This window comes from Sminthopsis crassicaudata, chromosome 1 (assembly GCF_048593235.1).
Source record: "Sminthopsis crassicaudata isolate SCR6 chromosome 1, ASM4859323v1, whole genome shotgun sequence".
NCBI lineage: Eukaryota > Metazoa > Chordata > Mammalia > Dasyuromorphia > Dasyuridae > Sminthopsis > Sminthopsis crassicaudata.
The window spans coordinates 310,109,096-310,129,647 of record NC_133617.1 but is presented as its reverse complement, the minus strand read 5'-3'; the positions used below and the strand labels follow the sequence as shown (position 1 = coordinate 310,129,647).

Genomic DNA, 20,552 nt, shown 5'->3' with positions numbered 1-20,552 from the left:
TTGTTTCACTCCTGATCTTACTGTGAAAGGTTCCAGTTTATCTTCATTACATATTATGCTTACTGATGGTCTTAAATATATGCTTTTGACTATTTTAAGGAATAGTCCATTTATTCCTATACTCTCAAGTGTTTTTTATAGGAATGAATGTTGTATTTTATCAAATGATTTTTCTGCATCTATTGAGATGATCATATGTTTTTTATTAATTTGATTATTAATATGGTCAATTATACTAATAGTTTTCCTAATATTAAACTAGCCCTGCATTCCTGGTGTAAATCCTACTTGATCATAGTGTATTATCCTGGGGATAGATATTTTGAAATATTTTTGCTAATATTTTATTTAAGATTTTAGCATCAATATTCATTAAGGAGAGTGGTCTATAATTTTCTTTCTCAGTTTTCGATCGACCTGGTTTAGGTATCAGTACCATGTCTGTGACATAATAGGAGTTTGGTAGAACTACTTCATTCCCCTATTTTTTCAAATAGTTTATATAACATTGGTGCTAATTGTTCTTTAAATGTTTGGTAGAATTCACACGTAAATCCATCTGGTCCTGGGGATTTTTTCTTGGGGAGTTGATTAATAGCTTGTTCTATATCTTTTTCTGAAATGGGACTATTTATGCAGTTTACCTCCTCTGTTAATTTAGGAAGCCTATATTTTTGGAGGTAGTCATCCATTTCACTTAAGTTATCAAATTTATTGGCATAAAGTTGGGTAAAGTAACTCCTTATTATTGCTCTAATTTCTTCTTCATTGGTGGAAAGATCCCTTTTTTCATTTTTAAGACTAACAATTTGATTTTCCTATTTCCTTTTTCTGATCAGATTTACCCAAGGTTTATCTATTTTATTGGCTTTTTCATAAAACCAACTCAAACCAGAAGTGTCTGCCCGGAAACCACTGTCCCTGCTTCAGAGGTTCTTCTTCTCTGGGAGTTCCTTCTCTGGTAGTTCTGCTGCTGCTAGAATTCCACTGCCTCAAGCTGAACCCCACACTGTGTGGATTAGAGACTACCTTGGGCTGCATCCCTGCTGTTCAGGCTCCCAGCTACCCCAAGGAGAAGCCCTGGGCAGCATAAGGCAGCTGCACAGCCATGCCAAGATTGGTGTTAGGCCACTTCTGGATTGGGGTGGATTTAGGATCTGGCTTTATATTTTAAAATGGCTTGATTTCTCTTCTGATCTGCTGTTTTATAAGCAAAGAAGAGCTATCAGCCTGTTCCATATTCCTCTATCTCAGTGGCTTCTCTGATCCCTGAGTTCTCCCCAGTGCGTTTGGCACAGTGTGCTATCTCCTAACCCTCTCTGTGCTGATCTTTTTTTCCTCCCCTTGGAACAGACCTTTTCTGTTGAAATTCTAGATTATCCTCAGCTGGTTAGTTGTGCTTCTAATCCTTGTGGTTTTTATCAGTCCAGAGTTATTTTTGAGGCTGATTTAACTAGTTGGTATTGAGGGAAGAAGGGAGCTTACAAATTCGCTTTTATCTTCTCTGCCATCTTGGCTCTGCTCCCTGATTCTTCATCCTTTTCATCTAGTTTAGTTGACTCCTCCCCCCTCCTGTTCTTTTGTTTTTTTCCTTATTCTATAACTTATATAATTTCCTAAAGCCAGTTGTATTAAATTATATGTATTAAGTATGTCTTTGGAAATTGAGTCAGGTCCATTTTCATTGTAGAACTGACAAAGCTGCTCTCTTACTAATTTCCACTCCTCTAGATCCAATTCTTTGTCCATAGAGAACCAAGGAGATGTGTTCTGGACAGTTTCTAAAAGTTCAGTCATCTGTTCCTGTTGGGGATTTCCAAGATTTTGATGAGACAAGGCGAGGGTGAAGTAAAAGAATTTACTAAATTAAAAGTAAAAGTAGAAGTAAAAGTTTATTATAAATCATCGAGAGATCTCAGTAGAGAAGAACTCTCCCATGGAATTAGAGTTCTCTCAGTTCTACCCACCTGCCTTCTTCTCACCCTCCTATATATAATTTGAGACAATACAGAGCTTTTGGGTTTGAATAGGCTTCAAATAGCCTTGAACAGGCTATAGAGAGTTTGATTAGTGATAGTTCAAATTATATAGAGCTTAAGTGGTGGTACTTAACATTAATTCAGTTCTATTGAAAGTTAAGTAGGGGTACTTAGCTTTAGTTCAGCTCTATAGAAAACTTGGGTAGTGTCAGCTGAACTCTATAGAAAGATAAATTAGTGGTACTTAACAGAGGTGGGGTTAGCTGACTTCTGAGTCAGGATAATGTGGAAATTGACTTTTTAGGGTCTCCAACCTCAGTTTCCCTCATCATTACCAAATTATAATCAAACCTTGAGGAGGAAAAGCAGGCTGTTTTCTAAACATCTGCCCCAGTTTAGCTGAAAAACGATTTTAGCCCTTTAACAAAGTTTCCTTATTTATTTGTGTACTCACTTTAATTTCTGGGTCGAAGAGAGTTTTCCACTGAAATCAGGAGCAGAAGCTTTCCTACAGAGATCAGGATTAAAGGCTTTTCCAATGAAATCAGGATCATATTTGTCCCACATTTGGGTGCCAAAATGCAATGTTCTTCTCTAAAATATAATGTTCTCTGGGAACAGGTTTCTTGGGGGGCTTCTGAGAGCAGCCTTAGTTTCAGTTCCGATCAATATAGTCACCTCAAATGCAGCCAGGAGTTAAAGTCCAAATCCTTGATTTTCTCTTTCCAAGTATTGTCTTCTTCCTTAGGCCTGGTTAGGTTTCTTAGAGGCCTATATCTTTACTTGGTTCTGAGAGCTCTTGCCACTAGTCCAATGCCTCTGCCAGCTTTAGCCTCTACTCCTCCTCCTCTGAATGTCTCCAACCAGCACCAAGTTGGAAGTTGGAATGAATCTGTCTCCTCCTCAGAGAGTGGGCTTGTGCTTTTGTGGGCTCCTCCTTATATATGTTCTCTTAAAGATGTGAACTTGTGGAACTCGAATAAGTACTAAGTACATCTAGAGAACTGTTAAGCACCCTGCTAAACAACCATTGTCTCTATCAATTCCACTGACTTAGCACCTTGTAAGAATTCAAACACATCATCAAATTATCACAGCACAAAAGATTACTATAAGTACTCAGCTATTGATATGTAAAAGCCTTTTTACTGTAAGTATCCCTTGCTTCAAGTAGAACACAGATGCTCTAGCCCTCCTTGACTTCTCAAGAAGCCTGAGACTTACCAAAGTGAAATGGAGAGCCAAACCAGAAATTTTGAGCAGGTTTCCTCTGGGCTGAAGAGTCTTTCTTTACCCAGAATTTTCCCCACTAACTGTGGCCAATTATACTCAGTTCCAATTTAGTAACCAGATTTAGCAGGATTTTTTTTTTTTTTATTTAAATTCATTCATTTAGGAAGGGCAGAACCAAGATGGCAGAGAGCATTCATGTCTTTCTGTGAACTCCTCTGACCTTCTCTCAAAAAATACCTTCAGAGAACTTCACAACAGGTCTTTATCAAACACAGTGTGGCAGTCTTAGGGGCCCAGACTACAATGCAGGGAGACTGGGGCAAGGATCTATGATAGGGTGTCAGCATTGCAGCTTGGCATATTTGCTACAAAAGGCAAATTGTAAATCACTGACTCCCAGAAGGAGGCAAAACCTAGCCAAGGTTACCCAGCACTTGAAGTCAAACAGAAAAACTGCCCCAGGGCAAACTAAAACAGCTGCCTCCTTTGCATTGAGCAGATCTCAAGCCATAAAAAATGATCAACAACAACAACAACAAAAACAAAAACAAAAACAAAAACAAAAAGAACTTTTACCATAGACAGTTTTTATGGAGAGAGAGAAAAACAGACCTCAAACCTGAAGTTCCTAAAGGCAAATGTGTGCATCAAAGGGAGATATGAGCTGGTCCCCATTTCACAAGGCTTTTTTGGAAGACTGCATAAAGGATCTTAAAAGAGAGTTAGAAGAAAAATGGGAAAAGGAAATGAGATCATTGCAATAGTGCATAGAAAAAGCATTTAATGCCGTACAAAATAGATATGAAAAAAATACCAATTCATTGAAAAACAAAATTTGTGAAATAGAAAAAATGTGATGAACAAAACAATTCAATTGGCCATATGCAAAGGAGTTTAAAAAAATAAACTAAAGAAAATAATATGCTAAAAATTAGAATTGAACAAATATGAGTGAATGACTCAATAAGACTTCAAGAATCAGTTAAACAAAAACCAAAGAAAAAAAATTGAAAACATAGAAGAAAATATGAAATATCTTCTAGGAAAAACAACTGACCTGGAAAAAAGATCTAGGAGAAACAATCTAAGGATTATTGGACTTCCTAAAAGCCATGATAAAAACAAACAAACAAACAAACAAACAAACAAAAAACCTAGACATTATGTTACAGGAAATAATAAATGCAAATTGCCCTGATATTTTAGAATAAGAAAGCAAAATAGCTGTTGAAATAATTTATCAATTGCTTTCTGAAAGAGACCCAAATATTAAATCTCCAAGGCTAAATTTCAGAACTATTGTACCAAGGAAAAGATATTGCAAAAAGCCATAAATAAACAATTTAAAGAATGAGGAGCCACAATTAGGATTGCCCAAAATTTAGCAGCTTCCACATTAAAGGATTGAAAGGCCTAGAATGTGATATTGCAAAAGGCAAAGGAACTTGGATAACAGTTGAAAAATGAGCTATTTAGCTAAAATGAGCATTATATTTCAGAAAAGAAAATGGACATTTAAAGATATAGGTAAATTTCACCTAGTTAGACCAGAACTAAACAAAAAATTTAATCTCCAAACAGAGAACTCAAGAGAAGCAAAAAAGATAAAAAGGAAAAAAAAAACTCTTGAGAACTATAATTCCGTTACAGGTTTAGTTAAATAATGTGGGCATAATTTGATTTTATTAAAATAATATTAAAAAGAATCTAGAGAGACAAAGGGGATCACATGGAAAAGGAAGAAAAAACAAGGTAAAATAATGGAAATTACATTTCACGAGGAGGCTAAGAAAAATTATTATAATTGAAGGAATGAAGGAAGGTGGATGAGCATAGTGTGAATCTTCCCCTCATCAGATTTGGCTCAGAGAAAGAATATCAGACTATTTGTTTTCACTGAGAAACTTATCTCACCTCATAAGGAAGTGGAAAAGAAAAGGGGAAAAGAAAGAGAAAGACTAGTAGAAGAGAAAACAGAAATATTAGTGGAAAGATGTTAAAAATGGGAAGGGATCTGAAAGGGGAGGGTTGTTTGAGGAAGGTGGTCATCAAAAGCAAAATACTGAGGAGGAGGGAAAGGGGAAAAGAAAGAAAAAAGGCTGGAAATACAGAATTAGTTATTTTAATTGTGAATGTAAATGAGATGAACTCTCCCATACAATGGAAGTGGATAGCAGACTGGATTAAAAGCCAGAATCCCACAATATGTTATTTATAAGAAACAAATTTAAATAATATACAGAGTGAAGGTAAAGGGCTGGAGCAGAATCTATGATGTTTCAGGTGAAGTTAAAAAAGCAGGGGTAGTAATTCTGATCTTAGAACAAGTAAAAGCCAAGATATATCTAATTAAAAAAGATAAAGAAAGGAAATTATATTTTACTAAAGGGTAACAAAGATAATGAAGCAATATAAATACTAAATATATAGCACCAAATGACCTAGCATACAAACTTCTAAAAAAGAAATTGAGAGATGCAAGAAGAAATATACAGCAAAAGTATACCAGTGGGGGATTTCAATCTCTCTCTCTCAGAAGTAGATAATTTGAACCACAAAATAAATTTTAAAAAAAGAATACAAGGGGGAAAACAAAATGTTAGAAAAAGGTAGGTATAATAGATATTTGGAGAAAATTTAATGCAGGCAGAAATGAGTTCACTTTCTTCTCAATGGTTCATGGAACCTATACAAAAAATTGACCAAAAATGTAGGCATAAAACCTTAACATCTAGTGCAGAAAAGCAGAAATAGGAAATGCATTTTTTAAAATCATGATGCAATAAAAATCATATACAATATAAGGCCAGAACAAAATAGAAAATAATAATTGGAAATTAAATAATCTAATCTTTAGGAATGAATGAGGGAAACAACAAATCATAGACATAATCAACAATTTCATCCAAAATAATGACAATTATGAGATAGCATGCAACAATTTGTAGGATACAGCCAAAGAAGTTATAAGGGGAAATTCTATATCTTTAGATGCTTACTTGCATAAAACAGCGAAAGAGAAGATCAATAAATTGGGCTTACAACTGAAAAAGATGGAAAAAGAATAAATTAAAAACCCTTAATTAAATACCAAATTTGAAATTCTGAAAATAAAAGGATAGATTAATAAAGTTGAAAATAAGAGGGGCAACTAAGTGGTGCAGTGGATAGAGCACCAGCCTTGAATTCAGGAGGACCCGAGTTTCTGGTCTCAGACACTTAACACTTCCTAGCTGTGTGACCCTGGGTAAGTCACTTAACCCCAGCCAAAACAAAACAAAACAAAACAAAACAAAACAAACAAACAAAAAAAAAAACTATTGAATTCATAAATAAAACTAAGAACTGGATTTATGAAAACAAAACAAAAAAACAACATAATAGATAAACTTTTAATTAATTTAGTTAGAAAAAGAAAAGAAGCAAATCAAATTGTTAGTCTCAAAAATGAAAAGGAAAAACTTCCCCCAAAGAAGAGGAAATTAGAGCTATAATTAGGAGTTGTTTTACCCAACTATATGTCAATAAATGTAAAAATCTAAGTGAAGTGGAGGAATAGCTACAAAAATATTGATTGCCAAGGTTAATAGAAGAGGATATAAATTATTTAAAAAGTTGCATTTTAGAAAATGAAATAGAACAAATAAATAAAATTCTAAAGGGGCAGATGGATTTTCATGTGAATTCTACCAAACATTCAAAGAACAATTAATTCCAATACTATATAAAATATTTGAAAAATTAGGGAAAGAAAAAGTCCTACCAAATTCCTTTTATGATACATATATGGTGCAGTGTTGATAGCTAAACCAGGTAAGGTGAAATCACAGAAAGAATATTATAGACCAATTTCCCTAATAAATATTGATAAAAAAATCTTAAATATTAGCATTGAGATTACAATAAGTCACCCCCCAGTATAATACACTATGACCAAGTAGGATTTTTTCCTGGAATGCAGGGTTGGTTCAATATTAGGAAAACTATTATTATAATCAAGTATATCAATAATCAGATTAATAGAAATTAGATGATTATCTCAATAGATACAGAACAAAAATTATTTGATAACGTCTAATGCCCACTGTAATGTCCAGGCTAACTCTCTGAAGTCCTCTAAATGGGCTTTCATTTCAGTCGAATAATCACCACCTGAATAGTTAGGAATAAAGTCCAAAATGTTTATCTTCTTCACAGTCTGGTTCCTTCACCTGGGGCCAAGGTAGCTTTCTGGGAAAATCTTGAAAAATGAATACAAGGGATAATGTTATAAAAAAAATTACTCATGTATATATACTGTCAAAAATGTATAATTATAAAATTAATAAAAATAATAAAAAAAGAAAGTGTTCATTGTATATATAAAGGGGAATTAACATTTTTGTGTATTCTCTTCTAGTAAAATTTCATAAGGACCCACTAAATACAGTTCTGGGCACATTTTATGAAAGGCAGTGATAAGTAATCATTCAAAACAATATGATTATAATATATAAGTTCTCTAAAATCATACCATGGAGATATCAGTTGAAGAAATGGAATTATTCCATTAAAGTAAACAATTATTTGTAAATCCTTAATAATATCTGTCATGTAGTGAAGTGTTAAATTTCTTATGCTTATATGTGAAGATGGAGTTAAAAAAAAAAGAAAAAAATAAAGGGAACAAAATATATATGGGAAAAATCTGTCTAGTAAAAATATCTAGAAATAGAACGAGATACTTAAGAAGAGTAAAGGTTAACTGCTGTGGGAATCTTTAAGTAGAGTCACTTTGGCCACTTCTACAATATAAAAGCATGGCTTCTTAAATATGTGTGATTTTTATACACAATTGAAAATGTAAAATCAGTTTTTGTTTTTGTTTATTACGAGAAGTGTTTGAATAAATAGACAAATATATATCATAAATACATATGTATATGTATATATATATATATGTATATATATATATATATATATATATATACATATATATATGTATATATTATCCTCAAAGCAGATGTGTACTGTGACTATGGTAAAAAGTCTTTTTTTCCCATAATAGATATTTTTTAAAAAATCAACTATTTGGTGAATCATTTACTATTCTTATCAAGTGATACATAAAAGTGGTTTACCAATGGGAAGGCAAGTTATTTGCCAATATAAAGCAGGTGGTCTTAAAAAGATTTCAAATGGAAAAATATTCTTTGGTTGTTCAGGTATGGTATGCCTTCCTCAATGTGGTTTATTGCAATTTTAAAAAAAAGTTTAAAGTTTTTTTCAAAGAAAAAAACAAAAATTATGAAAAAAATTATTTTTTGTATGGTATGCAGTTGAATACACATTCCATTTACATACCATTTAATTAATTCATCAGAACTTCTATCTTAAAAAATTTTCACACATAGGCAAGAACTGGGTACATGTTCAAAAAGGATCAAGACAATGGCTTATCTGTCATGTAGAAATCCACTGGAAATCATGCATTATATGAAATTACATCCTCTTGGGGATGTGACATAATTTCAAATAACAACAACTTAATCACTGAAAAAATAATTGAAAGTGATCCAAAAATTGATCAAAAAAGGGAAATAAATCAAGCAGTTTTTTTTTTCTTTTCAACTTATCTCCCCTTACTGTGTTATATGCTAATGACATGAATTTAAAAAAAAAAAAAAAAAAAAAAAAAAAAGAAAAGAAAAGAAAAGAAAAATAAATCCTTCCATTCAGAGAATTTCCTATTGAGGCACAGATCTTCAGAATTTGAGGCTATAACATATCGTTATCACAATTTGTGGTTCCAACATTTTATGCAATATATAAAATATATATATATATATATATATATATATATATATATATATATATATATATATATAAATGATCATTAGTGCTGGTAAGCTGGTGATATAGCAAGATAAGAGATATACAATTTAAATATTTCCATAATAGCAGCATAATATTAATTTTTGAAATATTCTCTAGTACAATGGAAACTTTGGATATTTTATGGGGAAGCATAGATTGAAATAATTATACACATAGGAAAGTTTCATTCAACACCATTGGAAGGATTAACTACATAGACAAGGCCATAAACTCAAGCCCATCAACATATCTCCATTATCCACATATTTAGCTTGTTCTCTTATTCACAACTTTATTGTCAGAGTTAATATAGCAGAATAAAGCCAGAAAGCTGCTTGAATTGTCCCAATTTTTCTCAAAAAATAAACAAACACACAAGAAATAAAGCTTCTGAAGTCTAATGGAATGAAACCACTCTTCTGCTCAAGATAGACTGGAAAATTTTCAAGAAAGGTCAGTATCACTGAGCTGAAAAGGATGGTCAGGCCAGTGCAGATAGACTCTGGGAAAGCCAATGAGAAGTCATTAATCACAGCAAATCAACACCAACAACTCTCAGTCCTGGCTCAGTAGAAGAGTAGAGTGAGGTGGTTCCCAGTCCCAATTCAGAAGGCAAACTTTGAGAAATCAGGCTGTTTCCTGAAAAGAGCAAAGCTACCTTCTGCAAACAAAAAGTCAAAGTATAGAGCTGAACAGGAATTTTGGGCCAGCACTTCCTATGTCCCAAAAGCAAAGTTCAAACATAAAAGTTAAAAAAAAAGAAAAAAAAAGGAGGAAATACCAAAAGAAAAAGGAAAGAAAATTACCAAGAAACAGAAAACAACCATGGCCATAGAAAGCTACTACAGTCACAAAGCAGACCAAAATACCAGCTCATTTGAGGACTAAATATTCATAGAAAAAAAATTTTAAAGAGTAATATGAATTAGTCTCATGCTCAAAAAGGTTTCATAGAAGTGCTCATAATAGGCTTTAAAAGGCAAATAGAGGGCAGAAGAAAAAAAATGAGAGGAAACAAAATGTATGTATAAGAGAATCAACAAGCTTAGAAATGGAAAAAAAATTCAACTGACAAATACAACTAATTAAAAAGTACAATAAATCAAATTAAAAAAAAAGATATAAAAGTTAGTTGAAGAAAATCACACATTGAAAACTAGAACAGGGCAAATGGAAGGTAATGACTCTCGGAGATAGCAAGAATCAGTCAAAAAGACTAAAAAGAATGAAAAAATGGAATAAAATGTGAAATACCTCACTGGAATAAGAGCAGATATAGAAAATAGGTCCAGATGAAACAATTTAAAAACTATTGGTCTACCTGAAGCCAATATCCATAAAAACGTGTCTAGACAGCATTCATCAAGAGATCTTTAATGAAAACTGCCCTTACATTCTATAAACAGAAGGGGAAATAGTCATTAAAATAATTCAGTGATAACCTTTATAAAAAGATCTAACAAATAAAATCCCAGAGAAGATTGTTGCAAAACTTCAGAACTACAATCTCAAGGAAAAAATACTGCAAGCTGCCAGACAAAAATAATTCAAACATCAAGAAGCAACAGTTAGAATTACTCAGGATCTGGCAGTTTCTTCAATAAAGGATTGAAGAGCCTGGAATACCATATTCTACAAGGCAAAAGACCTAAGGTTACAAAATTACAAACAAGAACTAACTATTCAAGGAGATTCTTCATTGTCTTTCTGGGGAGGCAATGAAGTTTCAAAGAAAAAAAAAAAAGGAAAAAAAAACTTTCAATCATTTCTATTGGGGGAAAAAAAAGAAAAAAAAAACAGAAACTTAAGGTTAAACTGTTTACATTCCTAGACTGAAACATTATATTGATAACTCTTGAAAATTGTATATCTCACTGCAGCAGACAAGGTAGGCATCATTTGGACTGAGAATGTGGTTGTAAATGGCCTCTGATGTGATTTCATCAAAGAAAAAGTCATTAAGGAGTAGATAAAGTTCTTTACTGGAAAAAGAGGAAAAGTAAGGTATAATGGGAAAATTAGATTACAATTTAGGGAAAGAAGGGAGCAGTTGTTTCTAAAAAGAAACAACTTAATCATTTAGTTGGATATAGAAATTTATCTAACCCTATAAAGAAGTAGGAGGAGAAATCCCAAATAAAAGGGAGGTGGCAAGATAGAAGGGAGGGCAGAAACACCAGGGGAAAAAAAGGTAAGCAAAGGGGTAAGGATGATAAAAGATAAGGCATCAGGTGGGATAGGCATACTTGATATGATACTTGATACTTGATGGATACACATTTGAAAGAGAAGAAAAGAATGATGATAAACCAAGATAATCCATGCCTCTTTTGATAAATCTGCAAAGAATTGAATTGCTGATTACTTTAAATATGACTAAAAGGATTCTAGAGAATGTGAACAGTTTCAAATAATTGGTAAGGGAATCTATGAGGGGACAAATGAGACTCAAATATTTTCATAAGAAAATTAGAAGAGGAAAGAAGATAAGAGAAATGGTACAATAGTTAATATTTTCCTGCTTGAACATTTTCAGGAAGATTGGAGACGTTTTGGTATAAATGAGTTGGTTATATGCTGACATTTTCATGTATGTGAACATCAGTAAGATAATTTTTGTGATAAAACCACATAATTATAACATAATTTGTTATTTGAAGAGACAAGACACAAATGCTATCTAAGCTACATCTTTAAAAGTAAAATTCTATAATATTATAACCTTTACAATATTTGTAAAGAGTATTTCTGAACTGTGAGGAAGAACTCTTGCTACTGAAATATGGATATACTATAATATTCTAAATTCAGAACTGAAAAGGACTTCAGAAACTACATAATCCAACTCTTTTATTTTATAAGTAAAGAAATTGAAGCTGAGGAATATTGTGTAATTATTTTCTGGGGGAGGAGGGAAACCAAGACTACAGAATAAAGCCAGGAAACTACTTGAGCTCTCTCAGTTTCCCTCAAAAACTACATGAAACCAAATCTCTGTACAGAGTCTGATGGAATGGAACCACTTCAAAAAAGGTCATTCTCATTGGGATAAAGGGGGTATTCAGCTTAACTAAGACAAACAGTGGGAAAGCTGGTGAAAGGTCATAATCACAGCAATTCACTAACTGAGATGCTTGCCTTGCCTCAGTAGTGGAGAATACCAGTGAGGCAGTCCATCAATCCCAGATTAAAAGGCAAATTCTGATAAACTGTGGTGTTTCCTGAAAAGAGCAGACAAAGGTACCCCCTGCAAACCCCTGTCATCAAAGCCAAGGCTCAGAGCTGTACAGGGTGCTTGGGACCATGCCCATTTAATCTAGGAGCAGAGCTCAATCATAAAAGTTAAAAAAAAAAAAGAAAAAAAAGAAATATCAAAAAAAAAAAAAAAGGAAAGAAAATTAGCAAGAAACAGAAAAGAATCTTGATTATAGAAAGCTACAATGGTGACCAGGAATACCAAAACATCAACTTAGATGAGGACAAAATGTCCACAGAGGAAACATCAAAGAGTAGTATGAATTGATCTCAAAGAGGCTTCCTGGGAAGTGTTCATAAAATACTTTGAAAGACATGTAAGAGAGGAAGACAAAATGTTAAAACAAATCAGAGATAAGCAAGAAAGTCTTTTGCCTGCAAAAGAGAGTTTTTGCCTGCAAAAGGAGGCAATTACTTTAAAAATACAATCGACCAAATAAGAAATATTGTGTAACTTATTTAGTTTCAGACATGCCAAAAGTGTGATTTGAACTTGAATTCTCTGAGTACAGACTGTGCTTTTTCAAATGTATTATGATATCTCTAGTTTTTCATTCATAAGGCAATTATTTGTCATAGTAATATAGAAAATCAAAAAAATAGCAAGATTAAGATAATTTAAATGACTATTGTGTGCCAAATTTTATTCTAAGTATTTTGAAAATAACTAATTTAATCCTCACAATGACCTTGAAAGGTAGGTGTTATTATTATTCCCATTTTTTAATTGATGAAAATAAGACAATCAATCTGTATCTTAAGTAAGTTGCCAAGAGTCTCACAATTAGCAATTATCTGAGGCTAATTAAATATGAACCATACTCTTTCTGATTCTGGGACTTGGGCTCTATTTACTACATCATCAAACTTACCCTAAAACAAATATGTGAATTAAAAGGCAAAACATTGGTGTATATAAGTATATAAGCTGAAAATTTTGGGTTTGGCAAGCCTACAGATCTTTAAAAAGACATTTTCAAAAAGTAAAAAAAAAAAAAAATAAAAAACATATACTCAATGTTTAATGGTTAAGAGAAAATAAATTTGTCTATAATTGATTATATTTTTTGAAATCATCAATAAATTTAGAAAATTATCAAAATCACAAAAATTTAGGAATGCTATAGTATATTATGTTTTGTAATTTCTTGTTTTTCTTCCATAAACATTTAGGACTATTACTGTAAACGTTTCAGATCAAATAATCTCTTTTTTTCACATCTGCCAGGAAGTCTATTATAAGCAATCCTTATTATTTATATATTTATATTGTTTGAATGCTTTCTAATAGTCCTCTCTGAGTCATTAATTGGCCTTTAACATTTTTTCAATGAGTCATTATGATCTGCCATCTGGCTAGATCAATAAAATATATTCCTGCATGTGTTGCACTGTTTCCCTTAACTCTGGCTCATCAAAATGACATTTTAGGCTATAAGAAGCCAGAATAACAAACAGCTATTTAAAATGGTGACAACATGCCCTTGGTGTAAAGAAGAGAGGAAATCTTCCTGTTCAAAAACGATACTTCATTGAGAGGGGTTAAATACTTCATTATAAACCATATGCTTTTTTTCTTGAATCAGTGGCTGCTAATATTTTAGGTGATGAAAGTATTAAGTTTAACTCTATATTCTCAATCTTCTTTAAACGGCACCAAATAGTTGGTAGCTTTATTATGACACTTGTGACATTTGAGATTATATTGCAGATATTTGTGTACCTGTCTTATTTCTCCTAAGTCATAGGCTCATTGAGAGTAAATATTGGGACTTATTCACTCTGTTTCTCTTACACTGCCTACTATAGTTCCTTTTTGTATAAGGTTTTCAAAATTTTAGCTTAAGAATTATCAATTTTGTATTGCTATGTTGTAGCTCAAATATTTAATGTTTATTAATTTATCATGTACCTTGCAAGGTTTGGGGGAGTTTTAAAAGAGAAAATATTGCAAAAGCTTTGTGTCTCCATCAAAGTAGCTAGTACATTATGGTTGTTTCCTATATTCTGACTATTATCCTTATTTCTACTTAAATTGATATTTTTTCTTGTTTCTTACATCTGACTCTAGCTTCAATTTCAAACTCAATTCCTTTGCACGATATTTCTCTTGTATCAGGAAAATGTTACTACTCATCTCTGTCTCCATGAATCCCTATCTCCCTTCAAAGATTAATTCAAATACCATTAATTTCTTGAGGCTCCTCCTAATGTCTTCGAGCTTTTAGAATCTCCTACCCAAAAGCATATTATCTTTTATTGAGGTTGAATATCTAATTATAAGTCTGTAAGTAATTTCTCTTGATATAATTAAATATCTTACAAGGAAAGAACAATTTCAGCTTTGTCTTTATATCTTCATTGAAACAATGGTGTCTATCACACAGACTCTTAGTGCCACTATATACTGTCTAGGCGAGAGTTGGCAATTAATAAACTCTTTTAGATTGGTCATTTGATTCTTATTGGATGCATTTTTATAAATTGCATATGGATTTACAAAATCATACTGCTTCCCCCATATGTGTGTAGGGCAATTTATTTTATCCCTTTTAGTATTTTTTTTTTTTTTTTAGTAAATATGAGTATCATGTGACCCGTCATGAAATTGAATTCCCATCATATAAACTGAGACAGTCTCAGACATGGGGTAGTAAAATATCAGAGATCTAAATTCTAACTCAAGGAAGTTTCAGTGGCAACAAATCTCCAAACTAAAGTTAAAGGCCTATATAGAAATGATTGCTCACATGGCATGCAAAAGAGACAGGATTAAATTTTAGCAGAGACAGGCAATTAGTTTCATTTGATTTACTCAGTTTATTTTTACATGTAGCCATTAAGCCAGCTACATATTTTTCAATTAAATATTTAAAGCCAGAAAGTATACTATTGAACATAAGATTATAGATTTAAATTTAGAAGGGACCTTTGAGAACTTTTAGCTCAGTCTTCATATTTTATAATTGTAGTAAATGAAGCCTATAATAGTGAATTAACCTGCCCCAGGTAACACATATATAATGTTTCAGAGTCTCAATCTGAACTAAGCAAACAATATCCAGATGCAGTACTTTTTTCCACTGAACCATGTCTTTCCTACCTTTTAGAGAGGAAAAGAGATCTTCCTAAGATCATATGGCAAAGAAATATACAGAGAATTTGAGTCCAATTTCTCTGACTCCAAGTCTAATGCTCACAATGGCTGCTCCTATGCAGCCTTATATATAAACTGGATTCTGTGTCACCAGATTAGACACTCCCTTTCTTTCAGAACTACCTCCATAATAGAAAGCATAATACCATCATGTTTATGAGCCAGTACATCATAAAAGTTCTACAGTTGGTCATGAAATACAGCAATTTAAAGTTAAAATGCTAGTAAATGTTAGAGGTGAGATTAGAACCCATTTTCCAAATTTGAGTAAAGTACCACACAGTACATATAGTAGGTACTCTAACATTTCCAAAATAAATAGAGGGATTTTTATTGTTATGCCCAGAAATATAGCCTTGCAAGGAAAACAGAATATATTATATTGAATGTTAGCAATTAATAAAGCTCAGATTTTTTTTTTAGATTTCTTAAGATCCTTTCCTGAATATTTGATAAACTACAAACAACAATGAATTATGTAAACCAAGGCTATATCTATAATTATAAGTCTAAGTCTTAGATTGGAAGATTTTTCTATGACAAGTTAACAGTGATGAATTGGGTATAACATAAGGGCACATTATTTGCTTCTGCAATTCAATCATTTCTACATTCAAATTCAAATTGCATTTTAACTAAAGGGCTCAACTTGCAACTTGAGTACTCTAAAGCAAGTTGGATTATGGTAATCATAATATCCAACTAACTCTGAAGACATATGTGATGATTGGTAATCAAATATGGCATAAAATCAGTATAATTTGGCAAAAGGAACAGGTGACACAATTAAAATTCTAGGGGATAGAACAGAAACACTACATAATATATACAACTGATGTCAGCTGCACAATTTTTTATCAGTTGGGAGAATTATCATGGCCAATTTCCTATTTATTGGAATAGTTCCATGAATACATTTATATTTTATAATAGTCTTAACGTAAAATATTTTTTTTCCATTTAAAGTTAAAAAAAAAGTCAGATGATTTTCTTATGTAATAGTGATTGTTATTTTTTTTTTGAAAATCATTTCTGACTTTTGTATAAAAAATAAATTGAATAAATCCAGCTTCATTTTAGGTTACTTATTTTATAAAGGCAAGTCCTATGACATTTTGTCTTACAGTATTATGTGAGCTAATCCCTTGAGAGCTCCAGGTTTTAATAACTTCACAGGCCATTTGGGAGGTGCTTTTTATTCCTGACATTGAAAAATCCTACTTCAAAGTAAAATACTGCCATAATAAGATACTTAATTCCATCAAAGTAAATTGAAAGAGACATGGATTTTAAAAGTAAAACAGATTTAAAGTAACTTGTGTCATGAAACTGTATTTTAAAATTATTTTTGTTTGTTATATGCCAAAGATTTGTGTAATGAAAAAATGCTCATAAAGTTTTCTTGATGTTATTTATAGTAATAAAATAAATCCTTATATATTACTCTTATAAAGATATTTTCTCAGGACAGCTAGGTAGAGCAGTGGATAGGACACCAGCCTTGAAGACAGGAGGACCTTAGTTCAAATTGGGTCTCAGACACTTAACACTTACTAGCTGTGTGACCTCAGGCAAGTCATTTAACCCCAACTGCCTCAGGAAAAAAGAAAAAAAAAAAGAATAATTTCTCCTAGGGGAGAGAGCCAAGATGGCAGAGAGTAGACATTCCCTCAGACCAACTCACATCAAGCTTCTGAACTGGTTTTGGAATGACAGAGCACACAAATATTTGTAGTATAATAAATTTCCAGCAGAAAATATTTTGGAAGAATCTCAGAAAAGTTCTGTTTCAATCAAGCATTGTGGGGCTTTGGGCAATGTGGTGTTGGCCCACCAAAGGAATCTACCAGGAAGCTCACAGACAAAATACAGCAGCATTGGCTATTCTGTTCTGATTAAGAAGCCAGTACATAAGTAGACTACCTGTGAAGCCTTCAAATCAACTACAAAAAGCAAAAAGTGAGCCTCTACACACCCCAGAATAGCAAAACTTTTTTTAAGTTCAACCAATACAGGAAAGAAGTCAGCAGCACCAGCTCCAGGGTTGTGTGAAGTGCTGTTGCTCCTAGAGGAAGCTTGGCACAATCTCTGATTTGTCCTAAGAACAGACCTCAATCTTTAAAAATGTTCAACAAATCAAAAAGAACTCTTACCATAGATAGTATTTATGCAGACAGAGAAGAAAAGACTTCAACCTTTGAGGCCCCTAAAGGCAAACCATCTCCAGAGAAAGCCGCAAATGATGATAAAAGTTGGTCTCCATCTCAAACTCTTGGAAGAATTTTTAAAAAGCAACTAACAGAGAGTTAGAAGAAAAATGAGCAAAGGAAGTGAGAACCTTGCAAGAAAATTTGGAAAAGAAAACAGAAATTATTTGATGAAAACTCCTTAAAATAGATTTAGAGAAATGGAAAAGACATGATTACTTATAAAAAAGATGTTTCAAAATGGGAAAGGAAACCAATTCATTGAAAAACAGAATTTATGAAATTAAAAAACAAAAACAAATGGAGCAATTCATTTAAAAGTGCAATTTGCCAAATGGAAAGAGAAATATTGATTCAAATATTGATTACATTCAAACTCTACAATTCTTTTTCTGCATATAGATGGTATTTTTATATCCAAAGTTTATTGTGATTGCCTTGGATCACTGAACCACTGAGAAGAACCAAATATGTAATAGTTGATCATTGCAAAATCTTGTTATTGTATACAATGTATTCCTGGTTGTGCTTGTTTTGCTCAGCATCAGTTCAGGTAAATCGTTCCAGGCCTTTCTAAAACCAGCTTGTTCTTCATTTTAAAGAACAATAACATTCCATTATTTTCATATACCATAACTAATTAACTCATTCTCCAATTTATGGATATCTACTCATTTTGCAATTCTTTGTTATCAAAAAACTGATTCTACAGGAGTAGCTGTGAGCTCTTCCACCCAGCGTGCACTTGCCTCCCCCCTGCCTCCAGGTGCGGCACCACCTCCTCTCTCTCTTAAGGGTTTAAACTTGCCACTTCAAAGTTCGCCATGGATGATGATATTGCTGCTCTCGTTGTTGACAATGGCTCTGGAATGTGCAAAGCTGGCTTTGCAGGAGATGATGCCCCTCGGGCTGTGTTCCCTTCCATTGTTGGGCGCCCCAGACATCAGGGTGTGATGGTGGGCATGGGCCAGAAAGATAGCTACGTGGGGGATGAGGCCCAGAGCAAGAGAGGTATCCTGACCCTGAAGTATCCCATTGAACATGGTATTGTCACCAACTGGGATGACATGGAGAAGATCTGGCATCACACTTTCTACAATGAGCTCCGTGTGGCCCCTGAGGAGCACCCTGTGCTGCTCACAGAAGCTCCCCTGAACCCCAAAGCCAACAGAGAAAAGATGACTCAGATTATGTTTGAGACCTTCAACACCCCAGCCATGTACATTGCCATCCAGGCTGTGCTGTCCCTGTATGCCTCTGGTCGTACTACTGGTATTGTGATGGACTCCGGTGATGGTGTGACCCACACTGTGCCCATCTATGAAGGTTATGCCCTTCCCCATGCCATCCTCCGTCTGGATCTGGCTGGCCGTGATCTGACGGACTACCTCATGAAGATCCTGACCGAGAGAGGGTACAGCTTCACTACCACAGCTGAGAGGGAAATTGTACGTGACATCAAGGAAAAGCTGTGCTATGTCGCCCTAGACTTTGAACAGGAGATGGCCACTGCTGCATCTAGCTCCTCTCTGGAAAAGAGCTATGAGCTTCCTGATGGTCAGGTTATCACCATTGGCAACGAGAGATTCCGATGCCCAGAAGCTCTCTTCCAACCATCTTTCTTAGGTATGGAATCCTGTGGAATCCATGAAACTACCTTCAACTCCATCATGAAGTGTGATGTTGACATCTGTAAGGATCTGTATGCTAATACCGTATTGTCTGGTGGTACCACCATGTACCCAGGCATTGCTGACAGGATGCAGAAGGAGATTACAGCCCTCGCCCCCAGCACAATGAAAATCAAGATCATTGCCCCACCTGAGCGCAAATACTCTGTCTGGATTGGAGGCTCCATCCTGGCCTCTCTTTCCACCTTCCAGCAGATGTGGATCAGCAAGCAGGAGTATGATGAATCTGGGCCCTCCATTGTCCACCGCAAATGCTTCTAAATGGACTGTTTGTTTTTTTTTTTTGTTTTTGTTTTTTTTTTTTTTTGGTTGGTTTTTTTCAAAGGGTGTGACATAATTGCCCAAAAGAGATGAGATTGGCATGGCTTTATTTGTTTTTTTGTTTTTGTTTTTGTTTTGTTTTGTTTTGTTTTTTTTGGCGCTTGACTCAGGATTTAAAAACTGGAACGGTGAAGGTGATGAGCAGTATAAGTATGTTGGAGGCAAACATCCCCAAAGTTCTACAGTGCGTCTTCAGGACTCTGATTGTACATGTTTGTTTTTTTTTTTTTTTTTTTTTTTTTTTTTAAGTCATTCCAAATATTGTATAATGCATTGTTACAGAGTTACTTGCCTCTATGAAGGCTGTCCTGCTCTTACACACAGAGCAAAGGAGCTACTTAACAAATCCAGGCGGGGAGGGGGGGGGGGAGGAGGGAAGGTACTAGTATTGCTTTACATGTAAATTATGTAATCCTTTAAAACAAAACAAAAAAAAAAACTTTTTGTATCTTCCGCCTTAATACTTGTTCCTTTTTTTTTTTTAATTGTCAGAGCCATAAAAAAATGGCCCCCTAAATTCCCTCCCTGCCCCCAACATAGATGTGAATGCAGACTTTACAGTCTCCCGCTGAGTTTTGAGATTGGTGCCAGTACTTGGGGGAGGGGAGGAGCTTTACCTGTACACTGACTTAAGACCAGTTCAAATAAAAGTGCACACGTTAAAGAAAAAAAAAAAAAAAAAAAAAACTGATTCTACAAACATTTTTGAACATCTGGGCTCTTTTACCTACTTTATGATTTTATTGGCATAGAATTCCAATAGTGTCACTGCTGGTTCAAATGATATACATTGTTTTATAGCCCTTTGTGGATTAAATATATTTTCTTAATCAGTTTATTTTCCAATGTTTGA

At 33.6% G+C, this 20,552-nt stretch overlaps 1 pseudogene; it reads left to right on the top strand.

Moving 5' to 3' along the window:
• The first annotated feature begins 18,401 nt into the window (after positions 1-18,401).
• Positions 18,402-20,351, top strand: LOC141549486 (actin, cytoplasmic 1 pseudogene; annotated as a pseudogene).
• Positions 20,352-20,552: the final 201 nt, after the last annotated feature.